We start from the raw sequence: 19,168 nt of genomic DNA, 5'->3' as shown, positions 1-19,168 counted from the left end.
ACGTCATGTGTTTGCCAGCTTAACGATAAGGATTTCGTTAACAAAATGATGACATCACAATAAATACCTTATAGCCACAAGGGAGGTTACTCTATAACATTATATGCACAGGCGGAATACCCTTATTTACTTAAAGTAATTATACTATAGTTTGGCTTTTGCTAAGCTGAAGATGTATAGACAAACTTAGCTTACAAGCAATAGGTTTGGATTCCTTAATTGCCAGACACAGGGGCACTTTATTGTGGATTTGGCCATATATCAGTACTTTTGGGCTACTAATTATAAATCAGCCTGCAGGATCTACATACTGACCAGATGGATTATACATGTTCTGGACATATTTCTGTTAAGTGTGGAATGTTTATCTTAATGAGCACTACAACAAGTTTATAGAGTAGTCCTAGTAAATTCCATATGTACCTGTAGTCTAAGAATGTACATACAGCGCTCAATAGCTAAAGAAGAATTGATTGGCATTTTGCTGCTTTTCATTTTGTCATGAGATTTTTTCTTATTCAATTGTGTGGAGTTCTCATGCCATAAACAGCATATATACGCATGCAGATATTGCAAAATCGATGTGAATTTCAAAATCACACAATCTTTCTAGATTGGACTTGTCTAGAGTCTTTTATAATAGATTACCTGCCATACAAAACATCACCTGTAGCAGTCTAGAAACTTGATTGTGTAAAAAGGAAATGTTCACTGCTTTGCATGCTGAATGAGTTCCGTTCCCATACCTTTCTCCAGTCTCGGTACAGACCCATTACCAAACATTAATTAATCAATACCATTGGTCAGTTAGAGACATCCACAAAGCCTTATATTTGTATCTTTTCTATAATTAGATCTTCCGAGCTGTACTAAGTGACCTGACTGGTTATTAACACGAATTACAAACATAGAGTAGTCAAGATCCCAGTGTGGTTTCTCATTGATTAGAGTTGATAAATCCCACACAAATTTTCGTGTTTCAGTAGCTGCCATTAACAAGTTAACACATACACATAATAAGCTATTGTCAACCCCACATCACACATCTTTGATAATGTCATGAGAGTGTTTGAGGGAGATGGGATTATAAAAACGGAGATTCAAACTTCAAACATTGTATTGATTATATTGGGTATTTTACTATTTGAAACTCAGGGAGACTATAAGTACAATAGTATGTTATATCTAAAGTGCAAATTTCACATGTTATAATGTACTTAAGGGAAAAACAATGTATATTTAGACACTGCTTAACTGTACTATCCGTCAACTCAACTGGGACTCGGAGTGAAACATGTTTGTCATCTTTACGAACTGTAGGCTTTAGCAAATGAATTTAAGTGATGAACCAGATTTAAATGGTATAAATAGGGTTCATATTTTTTTCTTAATATCAAAAGGGTTCATATTTTTTCCTAACATTCACAAGTATTTCTAAAGGAATTGCTAAAACCAGCATCTGAGTTATCTCCTCTATAATTAGCACTCTTTTGTGAAAGAAGATACCATGTGATATCCGATCATGAGGGCCCTTTAATTTGCAAGGTACCTTTAGCTCCCTATATACTTACCATAAGTTCATGAAGTCTTGACTCCCAGAGGGCACAATATACCCCTGTACTGGCGGGCCGGGACGTACCATTCCTATACCCCCCTCGTACACGTACGTCCCTGCCCCCTTCAGGTAACACATCCCTGCCCCTGTCCGAGTGAGATGGAGACATCCCCCTATAGTCCTGGGGTAGCAGACTATCACTACTACTTCTGTATCCAATAGATGACACTCGATCTGTACAGCCGAGTGGTGACACTTTATCTGTATATCCAGATACTCGATCTGGATGTTTTAGAGGAGAACGTCTGTTATGGTTATCCATAATGATGTAATTCCACTGTAGCAAAAACTACACCAGTTTACTTCTCATATTACAAAGGTAACGCAGTGTTACAAACAATCCGTCAGAAGTGAAGATCTATTTTTTATAGCTATCCATTATGACATATGTAATCCACTTCAGCAAAATCTACAAAGAGTTTATTATATTACATAGGTTGTTACACCAGTAAAGATGTATCCCACCGGCTGCCCTACCGCGTATGTGCTCCACTCAATCCGCCTTATTGAAGAAGAGCATCAATCAATCGCCTTGAGGAACACAATGAATCACATTTGATTCCATTCACAAATAATTCACCTGATTACAAGCGCATAGCACAGTATGAACGCCAACACATTCCCTATGTATGGTATTCATTAATGAGTGCAATTATTTATATGGTGCTGGCTCCTAAATATATTTGTTGAATTCCTCAAAGTTCCTCTTGTCAAAAATGACACAAATACCCAAATTATCTTGTGACAGATGACATTTTCAATTACCCCAATGTCTGTTTCACTTTTCAATGCTAGATCCTGTTTCCGTGGAAATATTTCCAGTAGCGAATGTAAACAAGAATGGCCATCAAAATGTACTAGGAGGTCGAGATTCCTTCTCCACAGGGACCAAGCACTGTACAACGCAAAATAACAGCACCTAAAAGTCACGAACTGTGTTATATATAAAAATATCTACATCACAGTAAATCCTTCTCTTGGAGAGCGGAAAAAAATCGGTGGTACAAGTATTTGGTGATGATTTTAACACGTGTGTATAGATGTAGGTAATCAGTCAGTTCCAAGGATTAACAGCTTCTACCATGGTGAACCTTGCATTGGGAATGACAGAGCAAGCTCTTTAGGGATCAGTTCCGCAACTGCTGCTTCCATTGGTTCTACTGGCAGATAAAAACTAACAAACAACTCCCCCTCCCACTGCACGTATAGTAGGTAGCTAGCAGCACAGGGGGGTAGGGGGGGGGGGAGGCAGCTTCCCTATCTAAACTCATCCTAAATGAGCACAAATATGATTAAGTGTTCAGATACATGTTCTACAATGTAGGGAATATCTAAATGCACTCCCTAAAGGTTCAGGGTTTATATATATATTTATACAGCTGTATCAGTTGTCTTCATCTTCAGGCAGACAGGTTGAAGAGATGTGTACCAAATTTACATTTGATTGGCTATATTAAATCGTATCCACCATGATGCAAGCACAAAATTACTGAAATCAGTCTGTAGCAATACTAATCATGGCATACAAAATCCAAACTACATAACTTTTAATCTCAGCATGATTGCATGCTGTATTGGATTTTAAGGCTCAGTATATGTATGTACATAGTCCATATCATAATTTCCAAAATTGTGTATACCTGATTTAATTATATATCTCGAGTATGGTGCAATACGCTATTTATTTACACTTCTCCCAAGCATTATATTCATTATATTGCATTACGTACAATTCTATAGTATAAGAACAAACTTTACTACAGAGTAATTCTATTAGAACAAACTTTACTACAGAGTAATTCTATTAGAACAAACTTTACTACAGAGTAATTCTATTAGAACAAACTTTACTACAGAGTAATTCTATTAGAACAAACTTTACTACAGAGTAATTCTATTAGAACAAACTTTACTACAGAGTAATTCTATTAGAACAAACTTTACTACAGAGTAATTCTATTAGAACAAACTTTACTACAGAGTAATTCTATTAGAACAAACTTTACTACAGAGTAATTCTATTAGAACAAACTTTACTACAGAGTAATTCTATTAGAACAAACTTTACTACAGAGTAATTCTATTAGAACAAACTTTACTACAGAGTAATTCTATTAGAACAAACTTTACTACAGAGTAATTCTATTAGAACAAACTTTACTACAGAGTAATTCTATTAGAACAAACTTTACTACAGAGTAATTCTATTAGAACAAACTTTACTACAGAGTAATTCTATTAGAACAAACTTTACTACAGAGTAATTCTATTAGAACAAACTTTACTACAGAGTAATTCTATTAGAACAAACTTTACTACAGAGTAATTCTATTAGAACAAACTTTACTACAGAGTAATTCTATTAGAACAAACTTTGCAGAATAATTTGTATTCATAGGAGCATGAATGTAATTATATTTAAAGTATCTTTGACACTTTCCTTCCTAGTTCATATAATATTATGGCAGTCATTTGTAAAAAGTTTAGCATCATCACCATGCAGTTAACATCTTAAAACCAACCATTTAACAGCGTAAAGCTGCTGTGAGAATGAAAATATCTAAGTGAATTGAGACTGTGCAACAGAAATCTATTTTCCTTGTTATTGACACTTTAATATTACTAACATAGCCTTTTTATCTGTTATAAACTGAATTCTCTGTCAATCACAATCAATGTCTAAATTGATTTATATTAATTGATTATGGTCCTAACTCCCTTTCTTCTTCTTAAAGCATTGATATGAACACAAATAGAATTGTTTACAATGAAATGCCATGTTCAGAAGTCATCTCCCATAATGCTTGAACAACAAAGTGTGTCAGAAGCAGCAAAACTGCAATCACAAATAATTATGAAGAATGAAAGTCAAAAGGCAGAAGATTGCCCTGACAGTTCTGTCATAGCCATATTCTATACCAGTATTGATGTCGTAAAATCATGGATTCAAGGAGAGACATCAAAATAATCACCTCCATTATACTACAAGGACTTTGGTGCCGTCGGCTACAGGGAGTCAAGAGACAGACCAACTAACTTAAGGTATAAAGATAATCAGATGAATTGTAGGTCAATAATGGCTGGCTGAGGTATTAAAATATATATATGTCTTTAGTATATGCCATCCTTGTAAAAGTGCAGTAGTTATATCTGGTCTGTTATTTTTATGTACCATCATAATAAATCTATACATATTCTGTAAAAGAAATATTTACATTACAATCTCTGATCATCAGACAGACTAATACAGGTACTGTGAATACATGTAGATACAAAAGTCTATCTAACAGAACCGATTCTAAAGGAAGCCAATTACATGATTGAACAATATGTTCTCACCAGTCATAGATTTGCATCTCATTAGAAGGGGCATGCAAATTTGATACACTAGATTGCAAATTTTCATTCTCTTAAGGGAGATTGATAGGGAAAGGTAAAATGTTATGGAATAGCAATTGTGCATGTATACGTACTATCATATCATATGACAACTTTATTCGTATGTAACCCCACATTTTATGGTGCAGTTTCAACAACAAGGCCTGATGTATACACACTTTTTATCAACTTAGTTATGTTCAATATGTGATATAGGCATACAAAATTTCACTAGTTTAATTAAACAGGGTCTAAAACCTTAAAACAACCGAGGCAACTGGAGATGTTCCTTGTAATAAACCAATGTCCTGTTTGTCCATAGTACACAGTAACAGATGTATCCAATCAGAAACAGTGCACCTGATCTCCACTGGTCAAGGTTATATTACTACACATAACTGATTTATGGTGTTTTAATTGGCAGTCAGAAATCAGCAGTGCAGACATAGAGTTAATTCCCCTTGGAGTGTCAGAAATGACAGACATAAAATTAACATTTTGACTAGAAGTGGCACCAATATTGCTTTGTAAGCAATATGAAGTGATAAATCATCTCCATGGAGATAAACAGCCATTAAACCTTCATTCCTGGCAACAATGGTGTCTAGTGATAATGGAAACAGTTCCACAGCAACAGAATAACATCCACTTCCAAAACGGATTGACACATCTATATATCCTTCAAGATTTTATTATTTAATATAAAAAAGTACAAACTATACTCAAAAAAGGTGTTACATTACAAAACGAAGGCATATGAGCTTATTTTTTTATGATATATACCAACATAATAATACCATATAGTATGTATTTACCCTCCATACCGAAATAAAGCATGCTTTTATGATGCTTTTAGTGACATATTTTAGTACTTTTTCTAAAAAGTACAAAAAAAGCATGCTCTTTTAGTACTTTTTCCGGACACACCATCAGGGCAGAGTACTTTTTTTGTACTTTTTTTGGACTCTGAAATTTTGCAGAGTACTTTTTTTGTACTTTTTTTGGACTCTGAAATTTTGCAGAGTACTTTTTTTGTACTTTTCTGGACTTAAACATTCTGCAGAGTACTTTTTTTGTACTTTTCTGGGACTTAGTCATTTTGCAGAGTACTTTTTTTGTACTTTTCTGGGACTTAGTCATTTTGCAGAGTACTTTTTTTGTACTTTTCTTGGACTTAGAATTATTCACATGGTATGAGAAATGTTCAGAGTACTTTTTTTGTACTTTTTTTGGACTTAGAATTTTTCACAGGATGAATGGGAAATGTTCAGAGTACTTTTTTTGTACTTTTTTTGGACTTAGAATTTTTCACAGAGTATGAAAAATGTTGTGTACTTTTTTTGTACTTTTTTGGGACTTAGAATTTTTCATAAGGCATCACCATTTCAGTTTTATTTTGATTTTTTTTTCTACTCCAATTTTTTTAGGGGGAGTTTTTTTAACAAAATTATATATTTAATTAAAAATTGTTTACAACTGAACATTAGAAAGAAATATAATTCAACTACCGGTAATTAAGATGTTTATTTAATAAGTGAATGTTGCAGATGATGTTTCGAATAATTTTACATTCTTAATGCTAAGTTTTTCTTTTTTTCATTTCTTTACCATAAATGTTTAAATTATTTCTAATCACTTAAGTGTTCACCTTAAAATATTGTTGAAATGTGTTTATATAAGTGTTCACCTTAAAATATTATTGAAATGTGTTTCCAATTCCCTTTCTCTCTAAATGAGTTAAAATGTAGTAGTATACACTAGGCCCATGTACATATATGTTACATAAAACCAATGCCTATGTGATCAGCATAATTAGAGTCTTAATTATCGACAGTCACGTGCACACTGACACACAAATCGCCTGTCTCTGACCAGTGGTTTCACACACAATAACGATTTACAACCAGGTAAACAAGCCAACACATGTACATTAGTCGTTCTGCACGGACCTAACAAAACTCTCCCCTGGGTCAGACTCATGGTCCCATACGATAATAAATAGTTTGTGAAAGTATTTCCATCCTCATATAATGATTAAATGGTTTCAGTATAAAATCTCAACAAACTAACCAAAACAAATAGACATGCCGGGGATACTCCGTTGCACACACTGTTGACGTAAATATGCTATCGGTCTGATTTATATGTAAAAGGAAATACAAGCTATCATAGATGAATTTTTCAATGGAATTTTATCAACTCATTTGTTTACACCGACTCGGACATCATAGGTCCTAGTAGGCTAACCAACAAAACACTCACGGCTCATGTTTACGTAGGCCTGGATGTTTCTGGTCAGACACATGGTCTTATACGATGATAAATAGCTTGTGACTATATAATCTTTCCAGCATCACAACGATGAAATTGATACTTTAAAAAGTTCCTCCAAACCATGCCAAAACAAGGGTTTTGTTTATCTTTTTTTATATAAAAATCTCGATCTTTTCACGACATGCCGGAAATGGTTCTTATTACAAATACTCTGTTGTCGTGATTATAAATTGGTTTACACCTCGCGTCAAAAGGTGGATTTATTAATATAATAGTTCGTATATTTTCTGTTTTGATATATTATCACAATCTCTCAACAAAAATTTAGGAATTAAGAGGTTTGGTTTAGACGATAGGATCGTACAACATTCTTTTGAATCACGTAAGAGGCCTACAGGTGTCTGTTTGCAATACAGCAACTAAATGTGGATTTATCAGCACACCAGTTCATTTGTTTGCGTTTTTTATTCCTTGTCCTAAGTTAATAATAAAACGTGAGGAATTGAGAGATTTTGTTTAGAAATATTATAGTACATCATTCCTTTGTGAAAGACGTAAGCGGCCCACATGTGTTTGTCACGTGATTATTTGAGCGGGAAACACAGAATGTGAAACAGCTGGCTGGCGGCCATATTTGTTTACGTCTGTCAGCTGATTGCAGAATGTAAACAAACAAATATAACTGGCTGCTGGGCCAACATCTAAAGAAGGTAGGATGATTGCACAGAAGAGACACGAGGTTATTTATTTTTTGTTTATTGTTACAATACCATCGATCTCCTCAAACTCTAGCTGGTGAACACAGTACCGATGGAGGATGGAGTTACGGTAAGTTCATTTCTCTTACTTGTTTACTTCGTTCTGAAAGCATTTGGATGCAATTAAAACACCCAGTTTATGAAATAAGTTAGTCATCATTTTTCGTTTACATAGCTGTGCTTTCTTTTTGAATGGGCTTGGCAATTATTTCATTGCCGTTCAGTTGTAAATTTCAACATCATTTCCAATTTCAAATCACAAGAAAATTTACACGGCAGGGGGGTTTAAATGTTATAAATCAATTCAACATCCAACAAATTGTATCTGGACACAAGTTTTATTAAAAAACTATGGAACTTTCCATATCATTTTCACTTCATTATCGCCCACAATTTCGTTTTGTGGTACATAATTTATTTTATGTTTTTTTTTTTTTTAAACTTTACTTTATTCATCGTGATTAATTAGATTGGGAAATAATATTTGTTTTCTTGAAAACATGGGTAATGAAATAACATTATTAACTTAAATATGTGAGTGTGATTCAATTATATCGTTGTTTTCACGACATTTTTGACAAGAAGGTATGATGTTTCAATGATGTAATCCTATCATATTTACATTTTGCTGTCCATCAGTCCTGCGGTGGCCGAGTGGTTAAGATGTCCCGACATATTACCACAAGCCCTCCACCTCTGGGATGCGGGTTCGAATCCTATGTGGGGCAGTTGCCAGGTACTGACCGCTGGCCGGTGGTTTTTCTCCGGGTACTCCGGCTTTCCTCCACCAACAAACCTGGCACGTCCTTACATGACCATGGCTGTTAATAGGACGTAAAACTAAACAAACCAAAAAGTCCTGCAATTAAATCTAAATGTGTATACACATTCATACATGTGTTTCCATACAATCAGGTCATGTATATATAACCTCATATTTTTCCTTTCAGGCAAATTGCAGATCAGTGTGTGATAATGATCGAGGGCAGACTGGTTAAAGACATAACATTAATATGCCTAATTTAAACAGGTAAATATTAATAAAAGGATGGTGGTAACATGTGAATATTTAAATATTTTAAGATGACTGATATACACAATGTATGAACATTATAAAAAGAGTTATTTTACCATCTAAACATAACCTTTGCATTCCTTTTTTGTTAAGTAATATTTCATTGAGACTTACAATTTAAGTGAATTAACACTCTGAGAAAAATGTCATTTATCAGAATGGCAGTAGGGTCACTGGGGTGTTGATCAGGGGTCAGGGAGTGGTCACACCTCTTTTGTTTACATAATTATCAAGCGACTGCCTGGTATTTTGGTAGTTTAGTAAAACTGTACTGGGGACAAACAGGACTGGGTTATAGATCGAGGCATGGCGTCAGGTAAAAAGGGCACGGCGTGCGCCATGCGTACATAAAAACACTAAAATAATTTAGTTCTGTAAATTTATTTTTGATTAATTAATCTAGCCATGTGTGAACTTTTTATGAGTATACTATTGTACCATATGCATTCACACTGTGTCCATATTGCACATCCTATTTTTTTTCTTTCTTTTCAGAATACAGTAATTATGAAGAAGAAACAGTCAACAAAAACAATTGAATAGCTGATGACTGAAAATGAATGCACCTCATCAAAGAGACTGAAAATCCACAGCTGTCATTAAGCCACTTTTGCAGGTAAATATTTCAATCTATCCTGGTTTCAGATTGCTATTACTAGCAATTATGTAAAAATATGGATGCCATTTTAGACACTAAAACTCAGTAATCCTGTGTGGAGTGTATCTGGCTTCATTGTACGTTCATATAGGCGGGTGCTTCGAAAAATAAATGGAGGAATTTACGTTGTTACATACATACACATGGCATGGTATAAAATTAAAGCAAAGATTTATTTGAGCCAAACAAAAAAATAAGACATTTTAATATATCCATAAACATTATTGTTCCAGCACAAGTCTTTGTCTTTTTTTCAGGCTTTCACTGCCAGGAAAATGGAATGAAAAACAGCATGTAATGGACTTGCACTGGACAGTGATCAAGGGGAAAAGATTTGGACAGGATTTCATTGCATTGACATATTGAAATTTATATTGTAGACAACATTGTGACAAAACCTGATGCCAATGTTCAACAATTTACACATGTTTTATCTCTGAATACAATGCTGTGTTGTAAATATTGAACAGAGTGTGGCCCTTAATTTATTTGTTTCTTCTGTGCATTACCATGTCCAGGTACTATCTTTAAACTTGATGTGTGGGTCCATCTTGGTTGGATTGTGTGTCACATAAAAAACACTGCACTAACTAAGACAAGTCTATTTGAACAAAAAAAAACAACCTTGAATTGCATCTTCATTTAAGAAAAACATTGCTAATCTTTTTCTATGTTATAAGAGATACTAATAGGTCCATCTAGGTGAGCTGAGGCACCTATAACCATCAATAAATAAGATTATAACCATCAATAAATAAGATTTCTATCATAGTATTTGAAATTAGTGAAAGAGTACACCTGGGTTTTCATATTGTATTCTTAATTATTTTGGTACTTTTCCACCAACATCAGTAGTAAATTTTTCATAGTTTATAATTTGTTTTGAGCTTGTTGAAAAGTACTAAAAAAGTACTGTACTTTTTTTGTACTGTTTTAGTACTTTTTGGTCTACATAGAAAAGTACTAAAAAAAGTACTGTACTTTTTTTGTACTTTTTCTAGACAAAAGAAAAGGTCAAAAAAAGTACACTGTGTGCTTTTTTTGTACTTTTTTTTTCCGCCACAAAGTACTTTTTTTGTACTTTTTGTACTGTTTTAGTACTTTTTGGCCTACCTATAAAAGTACTATAAAAGTACTGTACTTTTTTAGTACTTTTTCTGGATAAAAAAGGTCAAAAAAAGTACTGTACTTTTTTAGTACTTTTTCTAGATGAAAAAAAGGTCAAAAAAAGTACTGTACTTTTTTAGTACTTTTTCTATATGAAAAAAGGTCAAAAAAAGTACACAGTGTGCTTTTTTTTGTACTTTTTGTACTATTTTAGTACTTTTTGGCCTACCTTCAAAAGTACTATTAAAGTACTGTACTTTTATAGTACTTTTTCTGGATGAAAAAAAAGTACAAAAAAAGTACACATGCCACGGTCATGTGTGCTTTTTTTGTACTTTTTTCCCCCCACAGAGTACTTTTTTTGTACTTTTTCTGTATGGTGTAAAACAATAGAGTGTACTAAAAGCATGCTTTTATGAGCCTGTTTTAGTACTTTTTGTACTTTTTTTGACTCATTTTGGAACCGGGAGGTAAGTTCGGTTCCAAATTGAGTCAAAAAAAGCATGCTTTTTTTGACCTTTTTTTAGTGTACTTTTTTTGTACTTTATTTCGGTATGGGAGCTAGCTATCAATAAGTATTAGGAAATCAAAGAAAGAAAATAATTCCATATTTATGTATATACATATATCTTCAGTGAGTTTTTTCCATGGTAATTAAAATGCTGGCATTTGCCTGCTTATGCCACAAATAAAAATTGCACGGACTTAATTTATTAAGTTAATTTGTTAATTAGAATCAGACTTGAAGTTTTCACAGTCTTAATTAAAAAGAAAAATTCAACATCTATACATTGAAATGACTTATATATTTCCCCCTAGTTTGAATCTTTCTATAATCAGACATATATGTATACCTAAATCGTTCTGATAACTCCAACACTGCAGAGTCTGCATGGTGGCCTGCTGTACTGTCTAATATTAGATTCCTCTTTAAACAAGAATACTCTCAAAAGATATATCACATATACATCATTCATCAACAAAATTAATTTCCACCTGGATTCAACACCAAATGGATAATATCATCATGAAATTTTCTGAACACCCATCACCATCTGGACAGATTAACCCCCTAACAATCCCCCCTCCTTCCTCCTCCTCCTCCTCCTCACCCCCCCCCCCCCCCTTTTCTCATCTGAAAGAACACCTGGAGGTTTTATGGCCCTGGACAATTTTTTGTTTATCATAAAAGATATATATATCACAATTTTGTTCCTCATTTACAGGGATGTACTTGTTTCATGTTGACGTCAAAGTGGAACACATTCCCTCATTATTTTGTGGCCGTAGTTGTTAGTCGGGCCTATTGTTTGCTCTAACAAGCTAAGTGAGTGACTTCTAATCACATTTTCCTCATCATATTCTTTTTTTTATTACATATAAACAGACTTCAAAGAGAAGGTGTTGCTCTGAATAGCCAGATCCAATAATGTGGAGAATCGAGAGCAGCTGAAATCCCGGACAATAATTGATCTGACTGGGATCTACCCATAGCTTTATTTAGATTACTATCAAACTGGGTAAACAGATAATTGGTATTTCATAGCCTAACCATGCATATTTTAATAGAAATCTAAACAGTTTATATGTGTTATTACTAAATAATTAAAATCACACTATCTGGTCTAGCTGCCATATCATTGTTAGACACTATAGACTTTAAAAATTTTATTATTATTTTTGGTCCAAGTAACTGAATTTTTTATTATAGTTTTCAAAAGCACACAAATACATGTATACATGCATGTAATGCATGCCTTCTTCATGAAACAATTTGGATAAAATTATAATGTCCATGCTTCCAATTACAAATATCATGGATATGTCCACTGCACTAATGAATATATTAATATGTGATAAATCAATTAATTATACTGAATGAATAACATTAACTTTATTTTTTTTTGGTATTTATGCCCATGCATGGAACATGCATTTGTTATCCACCCCATGCATGGAACATGCATTTGTTATCCATCCAAGTCAATCCTAGCCAGCTCTTCCCTGTACCCCTCCCTGATAGTGTGGTAACATAACCACACCAAACATGATATTCCAGCCCAAATGAAATCTCCAGTGTATAGCGTTATAGCGCCCTGCCATGTTTTTCTCAAACTGTAAAACCCACAGATAAAATACATATGATAAACTTAAGGTTGCTGCAGCTTCTTTTGAACTATCTTTTTTCTCTATGATAACTTTGAATCATGATAGCAGTGATGTTAGTCAAGTTTTAATCATAGATCTGCAGTGTTGAAACTTCATAGTTGGGAACATATCGACACACTAGAACTCTAGAGCCTTATCGGTCCTATAAATACACAAAGGGCCATTTCAATTACTTTTTATGTACTAAGTTATATAGAAGCAGCATCTCCATCAAGCATTAAACATTTAAGATATCAAAGTCGAAGTTATCATAAAATTCTATTTTGGAAAATTAAATTTTATTGCAAACAATGAAACTTTCAGCTCCTTTGAAACCAAAGTGATTATTATCATAAATTTGTTATTTGTTTTTATCATTCAATTTTTTTTTTTAAATCTTCTCTTTTGGGCAGTTAATATAACTTATATATGTGTGAAAAAATAGTCTTTTCTCTGAATGTGCTGTGTAAAGTTTCAAACTAGGGGGAGATAATCTAGTATGTGAATTGAGTTGAGAACTTTTCTCTATAGGTGTTGAACTGATCATGACAATGTTCTTAAATCATTAACACCGAATGACAATTTCTTTTACTGGTACATATATTTGCTCCAGTAAGATTTATGTAAGATTTTGTCTATAAACATATCCAAAAAACATGATATAAACAGTATAATATTTCATTTTTTGGCACCATTTACCTATTCTGTAACCTTTGGAACAGAACAACACCACAATGACTTTACCAGATACACTACAAGTTATTTTTACTGGCAACTCTCAGCATTAACAAGACATGTAGATAATGTATGGCTGGACATTTCTCATAGGAGGTATAATGATGGGGGTGGGGGGAGGGGAGGGGGTGTAGTTGGTGGAGGTGGTAACCTTTAAATTTGTTAGGAGTTAAATTAGCCTATACAAAATGTATAGGTAACATCAAAAGCTGCCAGGTAGCAGGGCAAGAAATATCCCAGGTCCGATGGCCCGAGACCAGTAAAACATGCTCCTGGTAAGTGAAAATTGGTGTAAACTTGCCCTGTTTTAATGTTAATTACCCTGTTTTGGGTAAAATTAGACTGAAATCTTAAATTCGGGCAAGTGGTTTTCAAAATAAGTTTCTTGCCCTGTGGTAATCACTAACACATATATAAAGGTAATGCCATTCCTCATATCAGATTTAGTCCACCATAAAGCTTACATTAATTGGTACTGTTGGGTCTTTGATTATTAGGATTTATTTTAAATGATTTAGGCACTTGTTTTAATGTTTTACTATGGTATACAATTTTTTTGTCATTTTCTTAATCCACATACATTCTTTTGACATATAAGTTAACATTAAGGATTTGATATTTATAATTATACAATACTTACATTCTGTTTTGTTTCTTCTGGCATTTTATCCTCGATTTCATCCATGAAATATATCTCACAGAGAATTACCTTTCTATCATTCACTCAAACACAAATATGATAGTTATAAACTGATTGTAATTTTAACCTCATTCAGTCCTTGTAGAAAAACAGGTAAATCCAGGTTAAGTGTTTATATATAAACACTTTGTATCTTAATCCACTTGATATCTACATACATACTCACAAGAACGCTATGTCCACCACTTGAAAATATGTCACAGCCTAAATATAAACAACAATCAGGATTTTGTTGAATAAATCAGGTCTAGGTTTATACAATATAGAAAAGTCTCCAGCAGGCCGCTGTGACTATACAGTAAACCTAAGGAAGGGGAGGGGGCGAGAGGTTAATATCACAGACATGTGTCATTTCATATCTGTATATACAGGTAACTTGGCCTAATTAACACCTGATTATTCCAAACAATCTGACTCATCTAACCACAGTGAGATGTGTGTGACTGAACACTCACAGATGTAGCTGCATGGCTATTGGATCTGTAAGGCTGTATCAATCACTTCCTAAATATCAATTTGTAGTTTCACCTGTATGGTCAACTTGTATACTACTTGATCTACCTGTAAACAAGTTACCTGTCCAGGTAAGATATATAATATGTGTACCTGTATTGGTTGGCAGACTTGGCTATCTCCATTGCATATCTAAGTACACAATATGAAAACCAACAGACCAAATAAGTACTCTAAAGAATATCTCTGAGTAGATATATATATATATATACACAGTCTAAATCTGTATAGCATATGATTATGAATTGATAAAATTCATTCATAAATTGCTACATATGTATCATTATACACAAAATAAAGATAGAATGTATTGTGTACCAGCCAAGTAAAGGAGTGACTAATAAAGAATTACAAATATCTTCCGATTTTACACTACCCAGTAGGTCAGTTGTACTGTATACAATAGATCTAGATATGAAAGAGAAAAGCGGTCTATATCTATTCACAATTGCTCAATATTCCTTTAATATTATCTTTAGGTGTTCAAAGTTGTTTGTTTGACCAAGGAATTAACATGTTTACATTAATACTGATTAGAATATGGTGAATATAAAAATGATTTGGCCCTATTTTTGCCCTGAATAATAGTGTTACTACATCATTTGCAAAGTGAATGTGCATGCATGCACTCAGATTTCTAACAAGGCCAAAGGGAGATAACCAGGAAATACCCATGGCAATGTGTGCTTCTATATTATGCACCAAAAAATGATAGGAATGTTCTGCAGATACCATTATAAGGAAGAGGTTCTGCCACTATAGCCAAGTTTGACAGGTTCAGCATCTGTTCCTCATTTAAAGCAACTTGTTAACATTCTAACTTTGTCTTCGCCTGCACATGTATGTCAGCAAAGTTCAAGTTCAAAGAAATAATTCAAAGCAGTATATACGCTTATATTGTAATTACATAGATAAATATCAAAGACAAAATAATTGACAATTAAATTGATTCTAATAGAAAATTGATAATAAAGACAATTTTAGTGATTCTTTTGTGACTTTCTTTTGCTCATATATCAATCATATCAAATAACATATACCAACAATACAAAAGTATTTTGATATTCATGTAATTAATATAGAACAGATTTTAAATGATGTATATATTAATTAAACCTCAGTCTTAAACTAGATAGTTCATGCAACTAAATTGATGAAATAGAGTTGCATTAAAATTTGAAATTTATTTTAAAAAGTTGTACTGTTTTCAATGTGACAATCTTCATGTTTTGAAGTTCATAAATTTTAAATTAAATTTCTTAAATCAGGTTGTTAATGGTACTCTGAAATTGAGGAACTCTCAATTGAATTTAGAATGTTGACAAGTATTTTTGAAATATATACATTGATCTGTCAAAAAAACCCAACAAAAAACAAATACATGTATCACAATCAAATTGTCATTTCAACAAATTTTTCAGACACATGGGTTTAAGGCAGAAATCAAGGCACTCGATCCATAACTCTACTTGAATGAGTAAAGATGGGCAGTAGTGTTCCTGCAGGCACTGTTGAGGAGAAGGATATAATGACTCGAGGGATAGGTCCTCTATTGTGGTGAACATTAATGACCAGTACATATTAACACCATACTGTCCCAGTCAGAAATCAATACACTGACCAATAAATAGCAGCAATGGAGACACAGACTTGATTGATGAGGAAGGGCCATTTTGTGACACTTTTTACAACAAACACTTTTACATGTAACGTACTACGGATCAAAATGTAGCAATTATTGATTTAGAAAGGTGCATGGGGCATAAATTGGAAGTATCTGTTTTCTTCCTCTTTTTTTCTGTGGCCTTGTTTGGTTTGATGAAATCAGGAGTCATTCGTAATGGGCCAATTATATAATGACTGATCGCTTGGCATTTTGTGTCAAGTCATTAGATTAGGTCAATTTGATAATTGAATTCAACATAATGAAAATTTGCAAAACCTTGAAGGATGTGACATGTCACATTGTAATACATTTTTTGTTTTTAATATTGCTATTCTTCTAAAATATTCAATTTGAAATACTTGAGGAGTAATTGTAAAATAGCAATATTTTATTATTGATCTTCATTCTGATTGTGCTTAATCTTAATTGACAAACACATTAAAATACACCCAACAAATTTATGCAGTTTAAATTCAGAAAATTGATTTCATGCAATGACATAATATATCAGTTTGTTCGGTTCTTGTGTCTGCAGGAAAATATATTCCTTTGTATTATATATGGTTCGAAACATATGTAACAGGAAGATATAAACATCTATACAGAATGAATAATTCACATACACATTTATAATTGTAATGTATCATTCTCTGCAGGGAAAAGTCATTCATACTTTGATCGATTGACAAATGATCAATTTCGCATATCAATAACACAAAATGTCAAATTTTATTAACTGCAGCTTCAGCTTTGCATGAAGTATATTTAAAAGAATTTTGCATGAATAGCTGATATTAACCCAGAATCATGTTCTTAAAATAACTTTCAGAAAAATTTTGACAATTAAATGTTTATTTTACAAACATTTAAAACTGTTTATCATGACATAATTTTGTGTTACAACAACACCAACGGTTGAAAACAGCTTCTGCACTGCGGAGTTAACTAGTTGACGTCATGATCTATTATCATAAAACGGGAACATAAACATCGGTTACTGTTGTAAATGTTATGATTTGTTCGTGTGCCTCAACATTTCAGTAAAATACTACTCACCATAGCCAGTCGACTGTACGTTTCAATGTTCAGACACTGCCAGGTTACACATATATGCACACTAATTAACTTTGACACAACAATTATAGTAGAACAGACTCTTACTGTTTTACAACAGTAAATGAACTGCTACTGAATCTGGATGTTTGGCAATATAACCCCTAACCTTCGTATTACACAATGTGAGGTCCCAATTTAAGATGTACTGGTATCTTAATACCTTTGTTACCCCATAGAGTAAGTACTATGAATTGATATACATCAGATCAACAGCTGACAATTTCTATCTGGAAGAATTATCTCCCCTGCATGTGTATGAGCTTGGGAAATGCATTTACACAACAGAAACTGGTGTAGAAAGCTATGTTATCTATATAGACCATTCAGACAACATCTTTTTAAATTCTATCAACCATAAACGTCAGTTGGCTACAGTGAATGATAAAAAGTACAACTTGTCAATGGTATTGATATTAACGCACAAGATTACAAGATTTGTAAAAGCATTCTTGTCAAACAAAAAATAATCACAGCATGAAGAGTTGAAGACTGCAGATAAGATTTTATAATGCAACAATAGGCAAGTTAACAAAGACTGTAGTGTCCAGCATTATTGGCATTAACAATATCTGTTTACAATATATGTTCAGATTAAAGATTGTTGTTAATGCATCAACACTTTGAAGTCTTTATATATACCATATATAGGTCTACTATATAGCCAAGAAATAATGTGTGTTTACAACAATAAAGTCACTTCAAACTTCAACACATGTATGTACAGTATCTAAAACTCCAAAATCAATATAGCTTTTATCATGTATTGGCAGCAGATTGTGGGTTGATCAAACAGACAAATAAAAGTGAAATTGCCAGACGGTCAATAATTATTATACATTTTCTACAGCAGGGTATTTTATAAGGGTATTGTCAACAGAAGTATTCAGTTGTGCAGCAACATGATTATATAAAGATATTCATCTACAGCCCATCAATGCTTAAAGTGTCCATGAATTGATCAATCAATATAAAATTTTCATGAAGTTATAAGCTTTTTATAACCAATATTGGGAAATGGGAATAAATGTAAACAGATCTCAGGCAATTTTCTCAGGAATGTATTTAAATATGTCACAGGTATACTCAGACATTACTGATATTCATATATGTAATCCATGGTGTAGTTCAAGTGGTATAGATAGTATGTTCAGTAGTTAGCTAATTTATAAGTCATTCAATGCTATATTTAAGATACATATGGTCGTTTTATAATTATAAAACACATTTAGGACAAATAGCAATATATTGGGTCATATTTAGAACACAACCATAAATATTGTGTTAAATATTGTGTAAACAAACTTTACCTGTGAGTTGTTAAGACCTGGCATTGTGTTCTATCCTTGTCAAAAAACCTTCCTACACTAATGCCAAGTCTTAGAAAACACAACAGGAAGTTATTTACCAATGACCATTCGGACCTCT

The 19,168-nt window shown here is 33.1% G+C and overlaps 1 protein-coding gene and 1 long non-coding RNA gene across 2 annotated transcripts in view; one reads left to right on the top strand and one right to left on the bottom strand.

Moving 5' to 3' along the window:
* The window catches only part of LOC138329814 (liprin-beta-1-like), a 96,778-nt gene that overhangs the window by 30,584 nt on the left and 47,026 nt on the right, over nt 1-19,168 (bottom strand). The window lies entirely within an intron of this gene.
* LOC138330019 (uncharacterized) lies at nt 6,618-10,225 on the top strand. The gene is made up of 4 exons (XR_011209509.1): nt 6,618-8,095; nt 8,976-9,055; nt 9,596-9,716; nt 10,016-10,225. It is a non-coding gene; the product is annotated as an uncharacterized lncRNA (long non-coding RNA).

Source organism: Argopecten irradians, chromosome 8 (genome assembly GCF_041381155.1).
Source record: "Argopecten irradians isolate NY chromosome 8, Ai_NY, whole genome shotgun sequence".
Taxonomy (NCBI): domain Eukaryota; kingdom Metazoa; phylum Mollusca; class Bivalvia; order Pectinida; family Pectinidae; genus Argopecten; species Argopecten irradians.
Note: the sequence above shows the minus strand (reverse complement) of the source record. Positions and strands in the feature narration are given on the sequence as shown.